Below are 22,195 nucleotides of genomic sequence, written 5' to 3' on the forward strand. Positions count from 1 at the left end.
TACACACATAACTCTCTTGAGATTTCTTCTTCTCCATTTTTTTTTGGGTTTTAGTGGAAAGAAGAATCTATAATGGATAAATGCTATCCTAAAAGGATGCCCTAAACATAGTCTTAGATGATGCCCTAGCAGCTCTACGCATGATCTCGATCTAGGATGCAGTCAGCCCTAATCCTCTACGCTGTCAAGGAAGAAATCCTTCATCTACTACACTATCCCAAGGGTGACCCTAACTGAAGTTATGGATATGCCCTAAATACACAACCATGGAAATGAAGGCAGAAACCCTAGCCACAGGTCTAAGGAGGAGAGATGCCATAATCTTAATTGCTACGTTTCCTAATGGAGAAGGTACCTAATCGATGTCTTAGAAGAGAAGTTCTACACAATTAATGCCCTCGTTGTCTTGGAGCTCTCACAATTAAACACTGAGGTAAAGAAGCCACCTCCAACTATCCTTAATGCTCTTCTCTAACTATTGTTTTGATTGTCATAGATTGATCTCTTAATGGAAGCCTATTGCTATCACCTAAACACTGAGAGGAGAATACATTGGGCACAATGGGACAACAATGGTTAACAATGTGACAACAATGGAACATGGTGTAGCGTATGGCACAATAATGGGACAACAATGGTCAATGGCATATAGTGCACAATGGGACAACAATCTACAATGGTCAGCAGTGTGACAACAATGGAACATGGTGCAGCATATGGTACAACAATGGGACAACAATGGTCAATGGCATATAGTACACAATGGGACAAAAATGTACAATGGTACAACAATGTGACAACAAGGTAAATACTGCTGCAAACTCATTGGACAACACAATGATGGGACAACAACATGTTGGGATAGCAGCATGTTAGGACAACATCATGTTGGGACAACACAATGATTAGGACAGCTATGACATTATGCAGTAGTGGCACAATAGGACATTAGCAACAACAAGTACATGGTGGTTGTACATAGTGGTATGGTACATGGGACATCAACAACAACAAGGTGCAACAAGCATAGTGCTGCAAGCACACTGGGACAATAGTATGGTACTTGGTGCAACAAGTACACAAAGCAACAATGGTACAACAAGCACATCCGTGATAGCATGGTGTAGCAATGGCACAAGGTAAAACAATGCTAAACATTGGGACAATAGTGTAGTAGTATGATGTGTACAACATGGTCATAAGGTCTAGAATTGTGATGAAGGGTGCAGCATGGTGCAGCACGGTGAGGTGAAACATGATGACGAGATGAAACACAATGATAGGTGAAGGAGTCGCCTTGGAGAATTAGTTGAAGTGGCATGTCTTCAATTGATCTCATGTATCATCTTCTTAGAGATGATCTATGCTCTTATCTAGATAAGTCAAAATGTTGAATTATGTTGTAAATGTACTATCTCTCTCTCTCTCTCTCTCTCTCTCTCTCTCTCTCTCTCTTTGTTGAACTATTGAAGAACATATAAGAAGAATTGATCAAGGGTTTCCCCACATTGGGGTTTGTACTTGGCTAGCACCACATCTTATGTCCTCTTGGCTTGGCTTGTCTTCTGCAATTTATTTTTATGTTCTATCTCCAGCTTTCTTTAATGTTGATGTGATTGCTAATCTGGAAAATATATTGAGATAACTGTGAAAATTGAAATAAATTTCTCTAAGCATAGAACATTCCTAAAATTAACAACTTGTCACCCTTCCCTACAAATTTGTCAGTTACTTCATCTCTTCCCATACCTTACCTGCATATGTTGAATTTTTAATAAATGATCAATTAGTTCTCTTTCCTTCTTACATAGCGTACACCACCCTGAACCATTATTGCTACATTTTTGAAGTATCTTCCAAGTTAGTGCTTTGTTCCAAAGAACTAGTGACATTCAAACCTTTGAATTTAGAGGAGCATAAGACTTCCATGGAATCCTTCACCTCCAAGCCTCCTCTTCCTAGGTTGTATCTACAAACTTTTCTTTGTACCCTAATATAGGAGTATATCCTCCAAGGGTAGGGTTCCTTGAGTACAACAGAAAATAATCCTTGATTATTCTGATATGAATATTCATATGTTGATCTAAAAAAACCTTCCAGTGGTGTATTTCCCTCTTTTTCAAGCTAAACTCCTTTCCTTTCTTCCATATTTCCTGCCAAAATGAGGCACATATTGCATCGGATCCCTAACCCAGGGTATGAATTCCTTGATGTTGTAAAGTAGCAACCAAATAAAATGGTAATATGTAGGCTTCTCCACATCAAACCTGTGGATTAGCCGCTATACCAATTTGATCCCCTTTTCCAACTCCCCATATTAACCATACACTACTAAAGTGAAACTCAATGCCAATGATTTCTAGACTATAGAGGCATTTTGGATAGTTTTTTTTTCCTTCCTATCTCATTTTTCAATGTTAAGGTGTGAAATGTTATTTTGGTATATCAACTGCCTCGAGAGTCCCTATTTGGAAATAATCTACCACAGACTTTTGGTAGCTAGAAATTTTCCAAAGAAGTGAATTTATTTTAAATCCCAAGCTCTAGTTTCTTTTGGTTTAGACAAGGACTAGCATCTTACAAGTGGAATGCCCTCTTTCTTCCTCTTACTTGTCCATAAAAATTTAAAGAATTTCCTTCTAATTATTTCAATACCCCTTAGGGATGTAGGCCATAATATGCCAATAGATTGGACTTGCTTCCAACACTGCATTGGCCAATGTCAATCTACCTCCCAAGAAAGCCATTGATTACATCGCTAGTTTTTTTTCCCTATATTCTTTATCAACTAATTCGAGTGATTCTTGAAATGTGGATACTTAAATCCTTCTTGAAAGTTGAGCTCTAAAACAAGAAGACATACAATATCATTGTAAGTTATTCCTCCACTACCCAATTAAAACCAAGTGAATATTTCTACATATTAATTTCCATTCCAGAAACTGAACAATATAGGTCAAGGGTCTCCTATAACTTGTTTAAATATTTTCAACATCAAATTGTTCAATGGTTTGATGAAATTTCATTGATAAATACATGATTCTGCCAATCTGTGTTGCATCTTTCCATTAACAATGTTTACTTGTGTAATATAGTGTTGTCTCTGCTTTTATGTTATTTTGAATTTTCTTTTAGTGTTGCAATTGGAATATAAGATATTAATTTATGCCTTGCAATTATAATTGCTGAGATACTATTATTTTTCTCTATTGTATTGTTATTTTTGGTCCTATGGGTGCTTTCTTCTTGTTTTTCTTTACTAGTTTAAGGGATTGGTAATTTTAGATTTTAGATTGCGAAAAGAAATTGTTGGTATAGCTAGACCAACACCATAGTTAGAAGACAGTGTTTTTCTTCCAAAATATTTTCGCTGTGTGTGCTATGGAAAAGGGCTCACCCCCTATAAATTCAAGCATTTGTGAGAGATCCTTATCATAATTAGCACCATTAATTTGACTTCAACCATTGGCTTTAGGCATAGCACTAAAAAAGAAGTCAGATGCACCATTGCTAAAGTAAATAAATGGTTGACAAGTTGAGATACTCCTGCTTTTATTACCATTTGAAAAGGGAGTAAAGAGTCTTGAAGGCAAAGTACTAGGGTTTGGTGATGAAGACAGACCATAAGAACGAAGTGAAGAACCATAGAGGGCATCATCTACCATCACTGAGTGTTCAATATCCTGGGAAAATGGATAGAATTCATCTATTTTATTTGTGGTTGTTTTCATAACTGTCATAACCAATCCCTATATTCTATCATTGTTTAGCCAACATGGAGTTTGACACTCTAAATTGAGATATTGCTATGCCTGTAGGATTCCCACTGGTCCTTGTGATAAGTTTAGCATCTACTCAGGACTGCAAGCTGTAATCTTTAACACATATTTGGAATGCAAACATGTAACAAGTATTGCTTGACAGGAATTACTGTGTTTACAGGTAAGTAAACATAGCAGGGACCAATATTTGTGGGGTAATTATGAAAATAGTGTAATTGGTACCATAAGGTTTCATATCTATAATACATACAGTTTCTGGTGAGTCAAGGTTTTCAATCCCCTCGTCAAGGTCAATTGTGTTTGGATCAAAGACAAAAACATAGAAAGTTTCAATAACAACACCAAACTTTGTAGCTTCTTCAAGGTCTTCTAACACATCTTCAGAGTTAGTATTGTCTGCATCAAAGTCCTAACCAAGGTCATCCATGCAATTATCAAAACCATTGTTTCAATCTTCCATGACAAAACTAAGTCAAAAGAATTCAGTTCCTCTGCTAGAGCCTTCTTCTGTGAGAAAAGATAGCATCATGTCATCTAGAAATTTTGTAATGCCACAATGAACTTCTCCTAAAGCGAAAACAAATCATTTGAAGCCTTCTTTAATGCCTACTTTTTCAGGTGGAACACCTCCAAATTTAAGGACCATAATGCTAGAAAATACAGCTTTAGCTAATAGTTGTAGACCTATAGCCCCCAAATTTGTGCGATGTGCAACTGAAACTCTATTGTAAGTAGTCTGAGAAGATAGTCATGGTCATCTAATAGAGCAAGAGAGAGTTTGGTATGACAACCTTACTGGTGATAGGTCTAGTTTGCATAATACGAGTCGAGAAAGGTATAAATGAATTGAGATCTCTCTCTAAAAGTATAGTAAAGTAATCAACTAAGTCCGTCAATGCCACCTTGCAACCTTAAGAGACAATGAATTCAATGTCATCTCAAGAGGGCACTATATTTGGGAGTACACTCTCAAAGCCAACCTTCATTATGGATTTGAAACACATGGTAAGTATTGACTCAACAACCTTGTCTACATAATTTTTCCTGGCATGGACCTTAATGTCATATTCTTCTTTTGCCTAAAATGAATGCAATGTGTCTTTCAATTTGGCCCGCAACATTTGATACTTCATACTGATGGAACATGTTTGTGTTGCAATTGTGAGAACATCTATTGTATGTAGAAGCTTCAATAAAAATTGATAAAAAATGACATTTATGCTCTGTTGTTTTCAGGATTTAAGGAAAATTAAACGAAGTAGCTTCCAACCTCATATGACCATCATGTCAAACTCATCTCAGGATACTGTCTTAGAAGGAGCCACCAAAAGCAAGCAATCTAGTATACATGACTCCCCAATTGCAATTAGCAGCAATGATAGTTCTGAGTATGTTGTAAGAATTGTTCCAGATATACTAATTAACCATTTTTAATTGGACGGGTCATTGGATGCTACAAAGAAAATACTCTTTTGACGTGCTTATTCCTCTTCTAGTTTTGTCCTTGTTCCAATATCTGGTTGAAACTATGGAATTTTGGGTTCTATAATTGTTCTGTATCAAGAAGGATCCTAGTGTACCATATGAAATTAGATACTATGAAACCATTGTAAGATATAAGAGTTAAATAAAGCTCGAACTTAAGTGAAACCATATTCTCCTTGCCAATGGTTTTTTTGTGAAAAATATTTTGTATGTTTAAACTTTGTGTTTGTTTATTTAGCTTGATCAATGTATGTATGAACAGTAGATTCTAGAATTCCACAATTGAACTCATACATGGAATCCAATGTTGTGGGGTTAAATATTCAAAAAAATTCTTGAGAGGAGCTAGAAGTACCAATTATCCATAGTATTAAGGGTTAGATGAGACAGGGAAGTTAATAAATCTAATGGCTAGGTCTTCTCTAAAAATCCAACCAAAGAATAGAGATCCTAGGTGAAAGGTTGTTGAAATCCTTGCCCTACTGATCCTAATGTTATCACAAGGAACATGTTGTAGGAATATTTCTTGATAGGAAGCACAAGTTAGATGATGATCTTATGCAAGACTCCCGTAATTCTAAACAACTTAGGAATCATACTGATCACCATAGTGAAATTGTGGAGTTTTGGAAATTGATTGGTCCTATTCCTCATAGAGAGAGAAAGCTACACTTATACAAAACAAAATGCATATAATAGATTGAAAGCAACCCGTCATTTTAGACTACCCCATCATAAATGGCATATGACTTAGAGATAGACCAAATCACTGACCTGGGATAGGTTGTGGGTTTTTTTTTCCGGGTCTGTTCAGTTTTCAACGTGCTATTGAAATGAGGCTGGTTGGTTCTGACTCTCATTCTATCTTGGTGTTGATACACTGTAGCATGGTTGTTATACAACTTGGATTCATGGAATGATTTAGTGTCACATCATATTTAGGCACATAATATGTGTCTCTATTTTTAAGGCTCTTTTATAATGCACCTAGCTTTTTGAAATACAACATATGGGGATAATGAAAAAACAAATTATAGTGGTTACCTTGTGAATTTGGTCTCTTGATTAAGGATCTAAGACTTTTTTCTTTATCTATTTATAGAATCCAGCCACAACGTGGCAGCAGAGTCAAATTTTGTCTACAATGCCTCACCAAAAGTGTGGCCGGAGGGTGTGCTAAAATTGATGTATATGTGGGCACTATGGTCCTTGAACAGATCCAAAAATCTTAGTTGGATGTTGTCGCATTTGGTGCATTTCAGCGGAAAAAATACTTCAAATATGGAATGAATTTGATCAAGGACACTATTTTGAGATGAGAGATGGGAACTGGGACTCTTCCAGTGCTGCAATTACCAATGGGAAGGTTAACGAGAAGGTGCCGTAATACCCCTATGCACCCCACATAAGACGATGTGCAAGGCTGGTTGAATAATTTCCTCATAATATTGGAGGATTATAAGTCAACAAAAAAGTGAAGTCCTTTGCTTGCACATATTTAATCCATCAATTTAAAATGATGAATTACCTATGCTCTGGGGTCAAAAGAAGAGATCTGGAAAGGTGTTCTGTCACACTGCTCTAATAGGTGGATACAAAAATGAAGAGGTTATGCTAGATCTGGGATCAAATATGAACATGAAATAAATAAATAAATAAATAAAATCATGGGAATTCATAGGGCATCTCAAGCTCCTATACTCACTCATTCAACTACATCTAGTGAACTTCTCAAGGAAGTTACTGATCGGTGGGCAGGAACATATGGAAGTGAATCTAGATGGAGTGAAGACCTATGTGGATTTCAAAGTAATTGATATCCTGGATGAAAAGGACCTCTGTCCAGTATTGCTAGGGATTGACTGGGATTTTCAAAATGATGCTACCTAAATCTAAAATAGCAGAGGATATCTTTTAAGAAGCATGAAAAGAAGGTATTCCAAACCTTGGACCCCTCGTAGGGATATAGATTCATTGAATAGTTGTAGATCGATTTAGACAATGATATGGTGGGCCAATTCTATAATTGGACAGTGGGACAATGATAGGATTATACTAATCCCACTTGTAGCTACTTGTGGTAACTGCAACTGGAGCATGACACATTCCTTTAAGCATTGAGTGATCCTTTGCATGGTTTGTTGAATATGTTTCTCCTTCTCTGTGTGTTCTTTTATGTGTTGCTTCATATAGCCCCATGAGTAGTATAGGGTATTGAATTTTTCCACAGGGGAGAAATAAGGTGTCAAATCCAGATTCGTTACCCACAACTCTGACCACATATGATCTAATCATCCCCTGACTGCCTCGAGCTCTACTTCCACCTACTGTCACATCTAAAATTGTGAATATCGATCTACTATGACCATTGTGAGATGCATATTGAGATCTTTATTTACTTGTTGTAGCTCCATGATGGACTACCTTGTCTGGCCCATCCTCACTAGAGTGTCTTATGTCCTCACTCTGATGACACACATCAAGTCAGCTGAAGGCATAACATTCACAGTGATTTATCCTTGCTGGATGTCTTCAGGGGGATTCAAGTTCAGTGGAATGCCACTTGTGAATGGTTGCTCAAACCAGAAAGGAGACTCTAATTGGGATTTTCTGTACTATTAGATGAATTTGATGTTTCTTCAATAAGGTATGTAGATATATCCAGTTCCTAGAAAACCCATAGGATTTTTAGTTGGTATTTTGGATCACCCACCGACAGTTGCATATGTACCATGGCTAAAAACTATTTCAGAGGGGAAGTGGCGCCTAAATAGTGTAGCTCACACATCTACATTTATCCTAGTTGTTGTTGCTCATGTACAGGGTCCGTTTCTTATGTGTATGCTTATTCTTCAGTTAAGTTCTCGTTCATCCTTGCGGGTGACGATTGATGATGTTTCGAGAAGTCCTCCCCGTAACATGTTGAGTTTGGTATAAATTGTTGGACCTCCTGCTCGAATATAGTACACAAGATTTGTTTGTTGGGGTCATCATCTATATACACAAGGGGAATATGTGCCCTTGTGGTTTCCATAAATCCAAATGCTCACAATATTTCATCGACCAAGGATAGAGTCTTAGCAGGCAGCTCTCTCAGGTGGGCCTGTAAGGTATCTCCATCGAGGTGGTAAGACCGATGGACTTGTGTCCCCAAGGGCACTGTGACTGGAATTGTTTATTCTGTCTATTTTTGTGGAAGAGTATCCTTTATTGGAAGAGGATAAGTCTTCCTGGAGAGTGGTTTCACCATCTATAACTTCTTGAGAGTGCTCTCACCTGGCAGTAGCCTTTTGAACATGTGTTTAAAATCTTTGCCAATGAAGGTGGCTTCATCAGGGGTGATGGGAAGCTCCACTATTTGGACCAGTGGTGTGGAAGTTCCCTACTGGGGTTACATGATGATCTCTTCTTCATCAACCTAGTCTCCATTTGTGGTCCCTTGTCGTTTGTTATTAGGTCCTTCTAGGTGATACATTGGTCACGTTACTACTCAAACACTCCAAGAAGGATGTATGAAGCCCTCAGATTTGTGACTACTCTATTTACACCAAGCTAGGAGCATACTTGTTTGTCCATGGCTTGTTTAGTTGTGACATCTAGATGTGGTGGTTGGCTTGAACATAATACGATTATTGCAACACCTACTAACTAGGACTAGAAATTGGAGATGGAAATAGACAGCAATAGAGCCCTATCAAGGTCCACTAATTGGAGAAGTTATAGTAATAGTATTTTTTCTGCACACACAAAAAATGTCACTATTGAAAATAGAAACAAAAGACAAAAAACTAAATGATTCTATCAGGGAAGTACTTCTGTGGACCCTGTTTTTGAAGCCAATTAAATTCAACCAAATAGTACATAAATGAATTTAAATCCAAGGATTCCATCTATAGGTGAGGAAGAGAAAAGAGAAATAAAATAGACCTTTTGTATTTATTGATATAATGGTAAACCCAACTAGGCCTATACACCTCATTAAGCAAGAACAATAAAAGGTTGTCAGAACAGGTTGCACAAAATCTCGATCAATGTCAACAGACAAATACTCCCTAGTAAGGTCCTAGTAGAGAATTTGTTTCTACATCTGGGAAAGCAATAACATTTGACCAAAGCACACTAAATAATTCAAATTTACAACATAAAAATACATTAAAAGCACTAGCAATTTCTTCCAAACCTGACACTCAAGAAACTTCCACAGTAGGACATGTTGCTGATTAAACAAAGTTAATTGAGTTGTATCTTGTGCATAATGACTATTTGTGAGATGTAATAGTTGAAAATACATTTTTCTTTTATTTTCTTTCCATTTTATTCTGTATATATGGGTTGAAGTAAGTGACCCAAGGCATGTGGCTTTGGTGATTTGTATTAGATTAATTCGTGGTCTTTGAAAATATGACTTGGAAGTTGGATCATTGCTTCTCTCTGTTGGAAGAGAAACCCGTGACTTCAATTCTAAGCCATTTAAAATGTAATTTGTTGCATCATTTAATTGTATATTCTAATTATTTCCAATATTCCCTTGGATTGATTATTCATCATTTATGTTATTTGTCGGTTGGGTAGGTTGGAGACCTTAGGAAGCCTCAGATGAAACCTCATGATCCCTGCCATATTCTTCACATGAATTCAGGTAATGATAATGTGAACTTGAGTGGGAAAAACAAAAAATTTATCCTATTGAGCAAGGAGATACGTGTGGTTTTAGGACTAGCAACTGCAAATCTGGGTCCAAATTTGTAACAGGTTCCTTATTTGCCTAATATTGAACAAAATTTCAAATAAAAGCTTGCAAGAATTGTCGAAATGCTAAAAAATTATAACATGAAAACATTATGAGTTATATCATCACAGATGTTTGTTGGGAAATCAATTAGAGAAATTGACCACATTGACATGGATCAAGAATTCTTCCCCCTAACATGTTGAAGTTCTTATAAACTTTTGGCCCTCTTTCTCAATTATAGTATGCAAGATTTGTTTGTTGGGTTCATCCTCTATATGCATGAGGGGAATATGTGCCCCTATGGTTTCCATAAATCCAAATGCTCACAGTATTTCATAGACCAAGGATAGAGTCTTAGTAGGCAGCTTTGTCAAGTGGGTCTGGAAGGTGTCTCCATGGAGGTGGAAAGTCCACCAGACTTGTGCCACAAAGGGCACTATGACTAGAATTTCTTATTATGTCTATTGTGGTGGCAGAGTATCCTTCACTGGAAGAGAATAAGTCTTGCTGGAGAGTAGCTTCACCATCTACAACTTCTTGAGAGGGATCTCACCTAGCAGTAGCCTTTTCAACATGTGTTTCAAATATTTTCCAATTAAGGTGGCTTCATGAGGGGTGATGGGCAACTCTGCTATTTGGACTTAGGGTGTGGAATTTCCCTACTACGGTTACATGATGATCTCTTATTCGTCAAAGTTGGTCTTCATCTGTGGTCCCTTTTCCTTCGTTAGTAAGTCTTGCTAGGTGATACATTAGCCATGTTGCTACTCAAACACTTTAGGAATGATGTATGAAACCCCCATCTATGTGACTACTCTATTTACATCAAGCCAAGAGCATACTTATTTGTCCATGGAATGTTTAGTTGTGACATCTAGATGTAGTGGTTGGCTTGAACAAAATACCATTATTCGAACACCTACTAACTAGGATCAGAAATCAGAAATGGAAATAGACAGGAATGGAACCCTATCAAGGTCCACGGATTTCAGAAGTTATAGTAATAGTATTTTTTCTACACACACACAAAATGTCACTATTGAAAGTAGAAAGAAAAGCCAAAAAACTAAATGATTCTATCAGGAAAGTACTTCAGTGGACCTTGTTTTTGAAGTGAATCAAATTCAACCAAATAGTACATATATCAATTTAAATCCAAGGATTCCATCTATAGGTGAGGAAGAGAGAAGATAAATAAAATAGAGCTTTTGTATTTATTGATATAATTGTAAACCCAACTACGTTTATACACCTCATTAAGCAAGAGCGATAGAAAGTTGTTAGCACAGGCTGCACAAAATCCTGATCAATGGAAATAGCAAAATCCTCCCTAGTAAGGTCTTAGTAGAGAATTTGTTTCTACATCTGGGAAAGAAATAACATTTTACCGAAGTACACTAAATAATTCAAATGTATAACATAAAAATACATTGCAAGCACTAGCAATTTCATCCAAACTTGACACTAAAGAAATTTCCATAGTAAGACATTTGGTGATTCAACAAAGTCAATTGAGTTGTATCTTGTGCGTAATGACTATTTGAGAGATTTAATAGTTGGAAATATATTTTTCTTTTTATTTTGTTTTCATTTCATTATGTATATGTGGGTTGAAGTAAGTGACCCAAGGCATGTGGCTTTGGTGATTTGTATTGGATTAATTGGTGGTCTTTAAAAATATGACTTGGAAGTTTGATCATTGCTTCTCTTTGTTGGAAGAGAAACCCATGACTTCAATTATAAGACATTTCAAATGTAAGTTGTTCCATCATTTAACTATAAATTCTATTTTTTTCCAATATTCCCTTGGATGAGATATTCATCATTTACATTATTTTTTGGTTGGCAAGTTGGAGACTTTGGGAAGCCTCAGATTAAACCTCATGATCCTTGTCATATTCTTCACATGAATTCATGTAATGATAATGTGAACTTCAGTGGGATAGGTAAACATTTTATCCCACTGAGCAGGGAGATACGAATGGCTTTAGGACCAAGAACTAAAAATCTGGGTCCAAATTTGTAACAAGTTCCTTATTCAAGGAAAGCTCGTAAGAATCGCTGAAATGATACAAAATTCTAACATGAAAACATTATGATTTCTATCATCACATATTTTTGTTGGGCAATCAATTACAGAAACTGACCACATTGACATGGATCAAGAATTCATTGAATCTTCTAAATTTCGAAAAGAAGATACTACACAAGACATAACACCTCCAAAGGGACAATGATAGGATTATATTAATCCTACTTGTGGCTACTTGTGCTAACTGATACTAGAGCATGGCACATTCCTATAAGCATTGAGTGATCCTTTGCATGGTTTGTTGAATATGTTGCTCCTTCTTTGTGTGTTCTTCCGTGTGTTGCTTCATAGAGCCCCATGAGTAGTAGAGGGTATCAATTTGTTCCTTTTTGGAGAAATAAGGTGTGAATTCTAGATTGGTTACCCACAAATCTAACCACATATACTCTAATCATCCCTTGACTGCCTCCAACTCTACTTCCATCTACTGTCGCATCTGAAATTGTGAATCTCAATCTGTTGTGACCACTGTGAGCTACATATTGAGATATTTATTTACTTATTGGAGATCTATGATGAACTGCTCTTTCTAGTCCATCCTCACTAGAGCCTCTTTTGTGCTCACTTTGATGAGACACATCAAGTCAGCTAAAGGCATAACATTTTGGGTGAACTGTCCTTGTTGCATGCCTTCAGGGGCATTCTAGTTTAGTGGAATTCCACTTGTGAATGATTGCTCAGATCACAAAGGACACTCTAATTGGGATTTTTTGTACTCTAAGATGACTTCTATGTTTCTTCAATAAGTTATGGGGAGATATCTAGTTCCTATCGAACCCATAGGATTCTTAGCCGGTATGTTGGATCACCAACCAGCAGCTGAATATGTGCCATGGCTAAAAACTATATCATAGGGGAAGTGGGGCCTAAAAAGCGTAGCTCATGCATATGCATTTATCTGAGTTGTTGTTGCTCATGTATAGGGTATGTTTCTTGTACTTATGCTTGTTCTTCAATTAAGTCCCCATCTATCCTTGCAGGTGACGATTGGTGATGCTACAAGAAATACTCCCCCTAACATGTTGCAATTTCTATAAACTGCTAGCCCTCCTAATCGATTATAGTGTACAAGATTTGTTTGTTGGGGTCATCCTCTATATGCACGAGGGGAAGATGTGCCCCTATGGTTCCTATAAATCTAAATGCTCATAGTATTTCATCAATTGAGGATAGATCCTTAGTAGAAACTCTATCAGGTGGACCTGGAAGGTGTCTCCATGGAGGTGGAAAGATCGCTGGACTTGTGTCACCAAGGGCATTGCGACTAGAATTTTTTATTCTATCTATTGTGGTGGCAAAGTATCCTTTACTGAAAGAGAATAAGTCTTGCTAGAGAGTGGCTTCAGCATCTACAGCTTCTTGAGAGGGCTCTCACATGGTAGTAGCCTTTTCAACATGTTTTTCAAATCAGTTCCAATGAAGGTGGCTTCATCATGGGTGATGGGAAGCACCACTATTTGGACCCACAGTGTTGAAGTTCCCTATTGAGGTTACATGATGATCTCTTCTTTATCGAAGTTGGTCTCCATCTGTGGTCTCTTGTCCTTTGCTAGTAGGTCATGCTAAGTGATACATTGGTCATGTTTCTACTCAAACACTTCAGGAAGGATGTATAAAACCCCTAGATGCATGACTACTCTATTTACACCAAGCCATGAACACACTTGTTTATCCATGGCCCATTTAGTTGTGACATTTAGATGTGGTGGTTGCCTTGAACATAATACGATTATTCTAGCACCTACACTTGGGATCATAAATCATAAATGTAAATAGAAAATAATGGAGACCAATCAAGGTCCACTAATTTGAGAAGTTATAGTAATAGTATTTTTGTTACACACATAAAATGTCGCTATTGAAAATAGAAACAAAACACAAAAAACTAAATGATTCTATCAGGAAAGTACTTTAGTGGACCATGTTTTTGAAGCCAATCGAATTCAACAAAATAATACATATATCAATTTAAATCTAAGGATTCCTTATATAGGTGAGGAAGAGAGAACATAAATAAAATATACCTTTTGTATTTATTTATATAATGTTAAACCCAACTACGCTTATACCCCTCATTAAGCAAGAACAATAGAATAACAATAGAATTTTGTTAGCACAACCAGCACAAAATCCTTATCAATGTCAATAGACAAATCCTAAGGTCCTAGTAGGGAATTTGTTTCTACATCTGGGAAAGAAATAACATTTGACCCAAGAACACTAAAGAATTCAAATGTACAACATAAAAGGACATTGCAAGCACTAGCAATTTCTTCCAAACCTGATACTCAAGGAACTTCCACAGTAAGACATGTTGGTGATTCAACATAGTTAATTGAGTTGTATCTTGTGTGTAATGGATATTTGAGAGATGTAACAGTTGAAAATATATTTTTTTCATTTTCATTTCATTCTATATATGTGGGTTGAAGGAAGTGATCCAAGGCATGTGGATTTGGTGATTTGTATTGGATTAATTGGTGGTCTTCGAAAATATGACTTGAAAGTTGGATCATTGCTTCTCTGTGTTGGAAGAGAAACCCGTGACTTCAATTCTAAGCCATTTCAAATGTAACTTGTTGCATAATTTAACTATATATTCTATTTTTTTCCAATATTCCTTTGGATGAATTATTCATCATTTATTTTATTTGTTGATTGTATAGGTTGGAGACTCTGGGAAGCCTCAGATGAAACCTCATGATCCTTGTCATATTCTTCACATGAATTCAGGTAGTGATAATGTGAACTTGAGTGGGATAGGTAAACATTTTATCCTAGTGATAAGGTAGATATGTACGGCTTTAGGACCAACAACTACAAATATGGGTCCAAATTTGTAACAGGTTCCGTATTTGGCTAATATTGAACATAATTTCATGGAAAGCCTTGCAAGAATTGCTGAAATGCTAAAAATTTCTAACATGAAAACATTATGAGTTCTATCATCAAAGATGTTTTTTGGGCAATCAATTAGAGAAATTGACCCCATTGACATGGATCAAGAATTCATTGAATCTTCTAAATTTTGAAAAGAAGATACTACACAAGACATAACACTTCCCAAGAATTCTAGCATGGTTATACCCCTCGTAGAGTTTATCAGATCAAACTACCACTTCACACAAAACCATTTGAATCCTTGGGTTGATGTGGATCATCTCTTGGAAGAGCCAACTGAAGAGAAATGAGTCGCAATCTAGTAGGAACAACATGGAGAATTGATGAAAAAAATAAGATGTTTAGTGCCAAGAAACATTGCCTTGTTTTGAGCCATAATCAAACACTTCTAAATTTAGCTAAGGTTTCATTAAATATAATCCATATTGTTATAATTCTAGTGATTCCTATGAAAAGACGATGTGAATTAAATGAACTGATTCATGGTAATATGAGTATATAAATGTTGCTAATTCATGATTTTTTTTGTCCAACAATTTATTGAAATAGATCATGTGCATGAGGAAATTCTAAGGAAGGAGGAGGAGAAAGACCAAGGGAAATGTCAACAATATATTTTTTTCTTTCCTTATATGGCAGCATGGACTAAATTTTGGCCTAACATCTAAAATGTTTTGGACAAGGTTACTATAATTTGGATTTAACTATTAATGTCTTTGCAAACTGTAGTTCTTACATGCATCATTCAATTTACAATGTGGAATTGGAAACTTTTATGCATGCCAGTAGATGGATCTATTCCTTATTTCATCTAATTCATTCTTTGATCATTTATGTTCCAAGAAAGAATGTTGTATGAACAACATGTGTAGACAATGGGCAATAAAGTTTATGCCATAGAGATGGCCAAAGTACTCGATCCCACAAGAGCTTTATTTGCACAGCATGTTATTTTGAAGGGTGATGAGGCTGATTTAGATGGATATGATAGGCTACCCAAAAGTAAAGATCTAGATGGTGCTTTTGGAATGGAATATGGAGTAGTAATTATCAATACTTCTGCAAGGGTTTGGCCTCATCATAGATATATTTTAATTCTGGTCGAAAGGTAAGTTCATTTCAATTCATTTTTAGTGTCCAATCAAGACCTTCTAGTTGTTAATTTTTTCCTTTCAAAAGTGGTGGTTAAAGATATATGTTATTGTTCCTAAAACTGAGAGACTCCCATGCATATATACATCCATTTTCCCTGTGGTAGGTGCCAATTTGGATTTCTAGGGTTCTCATTGTTAGAAGTATACATTGATAAGAAGCAAAAGGATGGAACACTGACATCTTCTTTAGTTGTGAGATGCTAAAAATTAAAATATAACACACATTGTGTTCATGACACAAAATTTAGAGATATTTCTTGAGTTGACATTGTATTGTTGCATTTTTAATGCATATACCATTCAATTTGAACATATGTGATTGAGATAATTTACCACAATTGTTTCTCCAATAAACAGTTGCATGAAGTGGATGTCTTGTAATTTCTTGTAACTGAGCAACAAAAAGTTTAAAAAAATTGTAAAGTGGTTTTCAATAGGGATTTTCCATTTAGAGAAGCATAGCCACATCTTCACCCTTTGTGGCATATGGATGACCAATTCGGTGCGGTATGCACAACATAAATTGATGAAAAAGTGTATCATGGTGTAGCCCTTTCCCCTAGGACTAACAAGGTATGCATTTTACCTTTTGTCAAAAGAATACTAAGATTAGAAATGAAAAATCATTTACTAGGTAATGTTGGTCTTTGAATATTCATGGTTGTTTACCAACTAATAGAATATCACTTTATGTGCATGAAGAATGGAAAGAAGAAAAAATATCTATTAAAACTAGTGGTCTAATTGTAAGAGTATTAATTCCTATGGTTTGTGGAAAATATGGATGTGTGTTATGATCTAGAGATATTTGTTAGAAAAATTAATATGACAGAGAAATGCAAGATATATAATATGCGGAAAAACACAAACAGATAAAACCAGAGAGACATAGATATACGTGGTTCACCTAGATTGGGCTACGTCGACCTCGAATAGCCAGTCCTTCCTTTCTATTATCCAGCAAAATGAAGAGACACAACCTACAGCAGATTCACTGTAATATCCTTTGTTTTCTCTCACAGTCTCACCTCTCTATTTCTCACTCTGAGAATACACATCTATTACCCAGCCTCAATATAATGCCCTCATACAAAGAGAGGGGTTGCCTTCTAGGGCAAAAAACCCTAAACTAAAAATAAATTCTACTATTAGATCATCCACCTAATGAACAGCCTAGATTGACTAGAAATTACTATACTTTTACAAGGCAATTTTACATCTGTTTTTAGCTTTGGGGATGCTGCCCCCCAAACCCCCGCTGGGGGACGGCTGGCCCCCGAACCCCTGCGAGGGGGACAAGTCCCCCCCGCACCCCTGCACACCACCCCCCCGCGTGGAGGGGTGTACAATATTCCTAGGGTATACATCTGGCTGAAAACAAAGACCTCTAAATAATCATGCTTCACACCCAACAATATTAGGGCTCTCTTGGTTTTTGAAACTGATATTTTTCAGGATGTAAATGAATATGAAAGAAAAAAATCAAGTGGGTGCATTTGGTCAGATACATTGGAAGAGGGTGTAAAATTAGAATTTGTTTTTAGAGAAGCATGACATGTCTCTGAATAGGTTACATCCTCATTTCCACCTTATGATAAAATTGGAATTAAGTCTATTCAAATGGAAGGTGAGACAGTAGTACCAATGAAGGAAACACAAATGAATTGGGTTCCATATATTCCATTTGAAGACAGGTAGCTATAAGAGTGTATCTCTAGTGCCATTTAGTGTTTATTTTATTTTTGAAATTTCATGTACACATATTTTCGTGTTGAATATTATCAGTTGAAAATACAGGCTTAGTTTGATTGAGCACTTGAAAACTCAAATCTTTACTTTACAGTGTACACAACGAAGGTGGGTGTAAGAAAAATATTGAAATCATACAAATTCCTTTTTCCAACCATTTAATATTGATTCATGCATTACTCTAACATCATGACTAACTTAGTTTGACAATGCACCAACTATCCCATGTTTTTAGTAACTAATTAGCGTGTGGATGATGTATCAAAACACTTATGGTGTGCATCTTTCTAAAGGTATATTGAATCTAGAGGGTGCATCATCACTTAGAATCATAGATCGGTCAATGAATGATGAATAAAGGAAAACGAAATCAACATTGGTTGAGGAAAGAAGGGGAGAAATTCATCTTCCCAGGTGGAGGTACAATTTGCATTCTTTACAGGTATGTTTTGTGTTATCTTGCATTCACATTTATTCTTTTGTTATGTACACTAAAATTTTAAGTAATATTGGATGAAGCTTCAGAGTTTGTTGATTCTCTTATTTTTTCTTAAATTGGTTTACTCAAGGTATCTATAGTTTCCACATGTGATGCCCATATCTTCTAATTTTTAAAATATTTTCTAGAAATATTTTGAGTGGCTGTAAACATTTATCAGATTTAGATAAAGAAATGCTTGAAAATGATTGGTATATTTAATATATTTATTATTTTAGAGGAATACAAAGCCTATACACTCAATTTGTTGAGATACAAGTGGAGAATATTTTGTAGTTGTAAGTGAGGATTATGTCAGGGTGTGGTTTTTCATGCTAGAAAATGTGGTAAATGTGTACATGAACTGATTTGTAGTGGAAATAAATTCCATTCATGTGGCTTTCATCCAAGCTATCCAAAATTTTTTGTAATTGGATGCTATCAAGTAGTCACATTTTGTATTTGACTTCAAAAATATTACTTATTTAATATGGGTTTTTTCCCTTGTAAGAGTTGGTAACTTTTGGTAAATGGATGCTATCAGGTTAGTAACATTCAATATTTGACTTCAAAACTATTACTTATTTAATGTGGAATTTTTCCTTGTAAGAGTTGGTAATGATAAATGTTGTGATAGAGATATGTGATTTGTTAATATTTATTATGTTTGATTGCAGTCATTGGAGCTATGAAATATGGAAGAAAACAAGAGTATGACCCTTCTTGCACACGATATCGAAGCAGAAATTGAAGAAAGAGGAGACTAATAACACTGGAGTGACAAATACAAAAAGAGAGAAAGAAGAGAACCAGTCTAGTGATACCCTCAAATCCAATATCCTGCATGAGACACACACATACAAACTAATGGTCAAGCCTTTAGAGTTGGTGAATTCATTTGCCATGCTTTGGAAAAACAATGATAATGTTTCAAAGTGATGAAACAATATTTCAATTGTAAATTCTAGTCCAACCAATATTAAGTTGGAAACTCATATTGTAATACTTGAAATTTCATATAGTATAATTTGTGGTTGAAGTTATTTATAGTTATAATTGATATTATTTAGTGTTGTAATTAACATATGTGATTTTGTGTTATCATATTAGATGAACATGCACATTGTATGACAATTTTTTTAAAATTTAGTTACAAAATAATACTAAATAATTTATGTTGATTAATAATGAATATATAAAATCAATCTAAAACTACTAAATTAGTAGTTTATATTGATTAATGATGAACACAAATAAAATGAATATACGATGACTAAATTAGTTGTTTATAATGATTATTAATGAATGTAAATGAAATGAATATAAACTACTAAATAAGTCATTTATATGATGAATATGGAACTACTAAAAAAGATAAATGACTATTGTAAATGATAAATTTGTGATTACAAATGGTGACTAAATTTTGCATATATATAACTATTAGTAGCTAATTTACAGTATCTTATAACACAACCAAAATTTAGTCATATTTCTTTGGTCATTAATTGGTTTCCAACGATGACTAAAATTTGCATATATATGACTATTAGTAGCTAATTTACAGTATCTTATAACGCGACCAATATTTTAGTCATATTTCTTTGGTCATTAATTGGTTTTCTTAGGTGATCATGTAGTAGTATATTTTGTTGTGTATTTGGTCATTAATTGTGGCAATTAATGACTAAATCAATGACTAAATTTATGACTAAATTTATGACTAAATTAATGACAAAATTTATGACTAAATATACTACTAAATGATAAAATTGGGACAACCAATTAATGACTAAGTTAAATATGACTAAAAGTTAGTCATGTTATAAGATAGTGTAAATTAGCTATTATTGGTCACCGACTGAAAAATGGTCATTTATATGCAAACTTTAGTCAATTTTTTAGTAATTAATTCGCCATTTTGTACTAGTGGCAAAACCATTCCGGAGCTTCATATCCAAGAAGAAGTGCCAGTAGAGGCCAAAATTCGGAAGCTCGCTATATGTGTGCGCGATGCCAAGATAGAGCTGGCCAAGGTTCAGTTTGAGCTGAACCTTAAGATCACAGAGCTTGAGTTGAAGGCCTAGCCTTGAACTCCACCAGAGGTCAGAAAGTAGCGCGAGCCAACTGTCAAGGATGTAGTTGTTGCAGTAGATGATGCGGTAACAAATTGCACTGCACTCTTTGAGCAGTCACTGGAGGTATTTACCAGTCTGCCAGAAGATCTCAAATTGCAGAGATTAGAAAAATATGTGAGGAAATTATAGAAGTATTACACTGAGGTTAGAGTGACGACATGCACTGTCGTCATCACACAGAGGTTGGCCAAGCTTCAGGAAGCATAGGGATTAAAGGAACAGGTGGACGCAACACAATGAAGAGAGGCAATACTAAAGGCGAGATTGGGGCCTTGGATGGATGATGCCTATGTGCTCACTGCCACCATTGAGGGAAAATTGGGTAGACTGCAAGAAACACAACAACAAGTCAAGGCAGATAGCATGGGACCAACAACAAAGCAACTGGTGGAGTACGTTAAGCAAGCAGCAATGCGATGTGACACCAAAGTGGTAGTGGTACAAGTGGAGCTGGGAGGTCTTCGCGACAAGATCTCCACGCCAGAATCTTGACTCGAAGGCGAGTCACCATATTTATGTTGGGGGCCTGTTGGAAACGAGTCCCTTATAGTCATTTTTAGTGTTAAAAGCCCAAGTTTTGGGTAGAAAATCCCAAGTTTTTGTGTAAAAGGTGTAAATTCTCTGCATTTTATGGTCACAGAGCATGAAGATGTAAAGGGTCATAAATGGTTTCTTCCCTTCATTTATGTAAGTCATGTTAGCTTTAGGAGATCTACCCATGGTCTGTGGACCATGGGATTATATAGAAAGGGAAGTCTTAGAAGAGTCTAAGGTAGTTCAATTCTTGGTATGTTTGAGTCATTGATGAATGTAATGGGTCTGTGAGAGCTAAGAGCGAAAAGTCTTACCCTAGGAAAGAGGCTTTGCAACTTTGTGCATAGAGGCCTAAGGTAGAAGTCTGCGATTGAGTGCATGGACCCCTGCAGCTATGTGCACAGAGTAGTTAGAGTCTGTAAAGAAGATCTAAAGCATCAATAAAGAGAATTATTCTGGAATTATCTATCTATGATCTATTTTACTTATGTCATAAATGTATGTGATTATGTCATGATGAATACTAGGTTTATGTTTTATTGATGTGAAAATCAATATGTTTTGCTTTTTTATATGAATGCAAGTAAGAATATATGTTTACATGGAGATCACCTTAATGCATGTTGAATTTATTAGATAATTAAGCTAATCTGGGTAAATACAGAAGTAAGAGTAATTACAGAGGTGCGTAAGTGTCTAATTCACCTATCCAAGGTATGCGAAGGATAGTCATAGACCTTCGCAGAGGTCTATAGGATGTCTAAGATAAGTATATCAATAAGCCCTAAAAATTTTATCGACCTGTGTGAAGGAAGGTTTGGGCCATAAAACGACATCAGTACCATCTTTGTGTGCAGAAAATTGGTCCCTACATCCCCCCATTCTGCTTCGAGTGAGACTTAAGTCCACGCTCTGCGGATTGATACTGAAAGGGCCAGTAGTGTAGGGATTTTCTTGGCTAATTAACATTGAACCTGGGTCAGCGCCCGTCAACCAAGCACAAAGATCGAGTAAAAACTCAAGGGAGGCTCTAAATTTGGATGCAGGCCAAAATTTTGGAGGGTGTTGCAGCTGCTACAACATCATCATAAATAACTTCACAACATTCTCCATAATTCTCTTCATTCCTATCCAAAGTATCATAACAAGA

At 35.8% G+C, this 22,195-nt stretch overlaps 1 pseudogene; it reads left to right on the plus strand.

The window, feature by feature from the left end:
- Positions 1 to 15,168: 15,168 nt before the first annotated feature.
- Positions 15,169 to 22,195, plus strand: part of LOC149180975 (RNA polymerase II C-terminal domain phosphatase-like 3) — a 77,268-nt pseudogene continuing 70,241 nt past the window's right edge.

Source organism: Pinus tabuliformis, chromosome 3_2 (genome assembly GCF_031772625.1).
Source record: "Pinus tabuliformis cultivar Carrire ecotype Pingquan chromosome 3_2, CPIR1, whole genome shotgun sequence".
NCBI lineage: Eukaryota > Viridiplantae > Streptophyta > Pinopsida > Pinales > Pinaceae > Pinus > Pinus tabuliformis.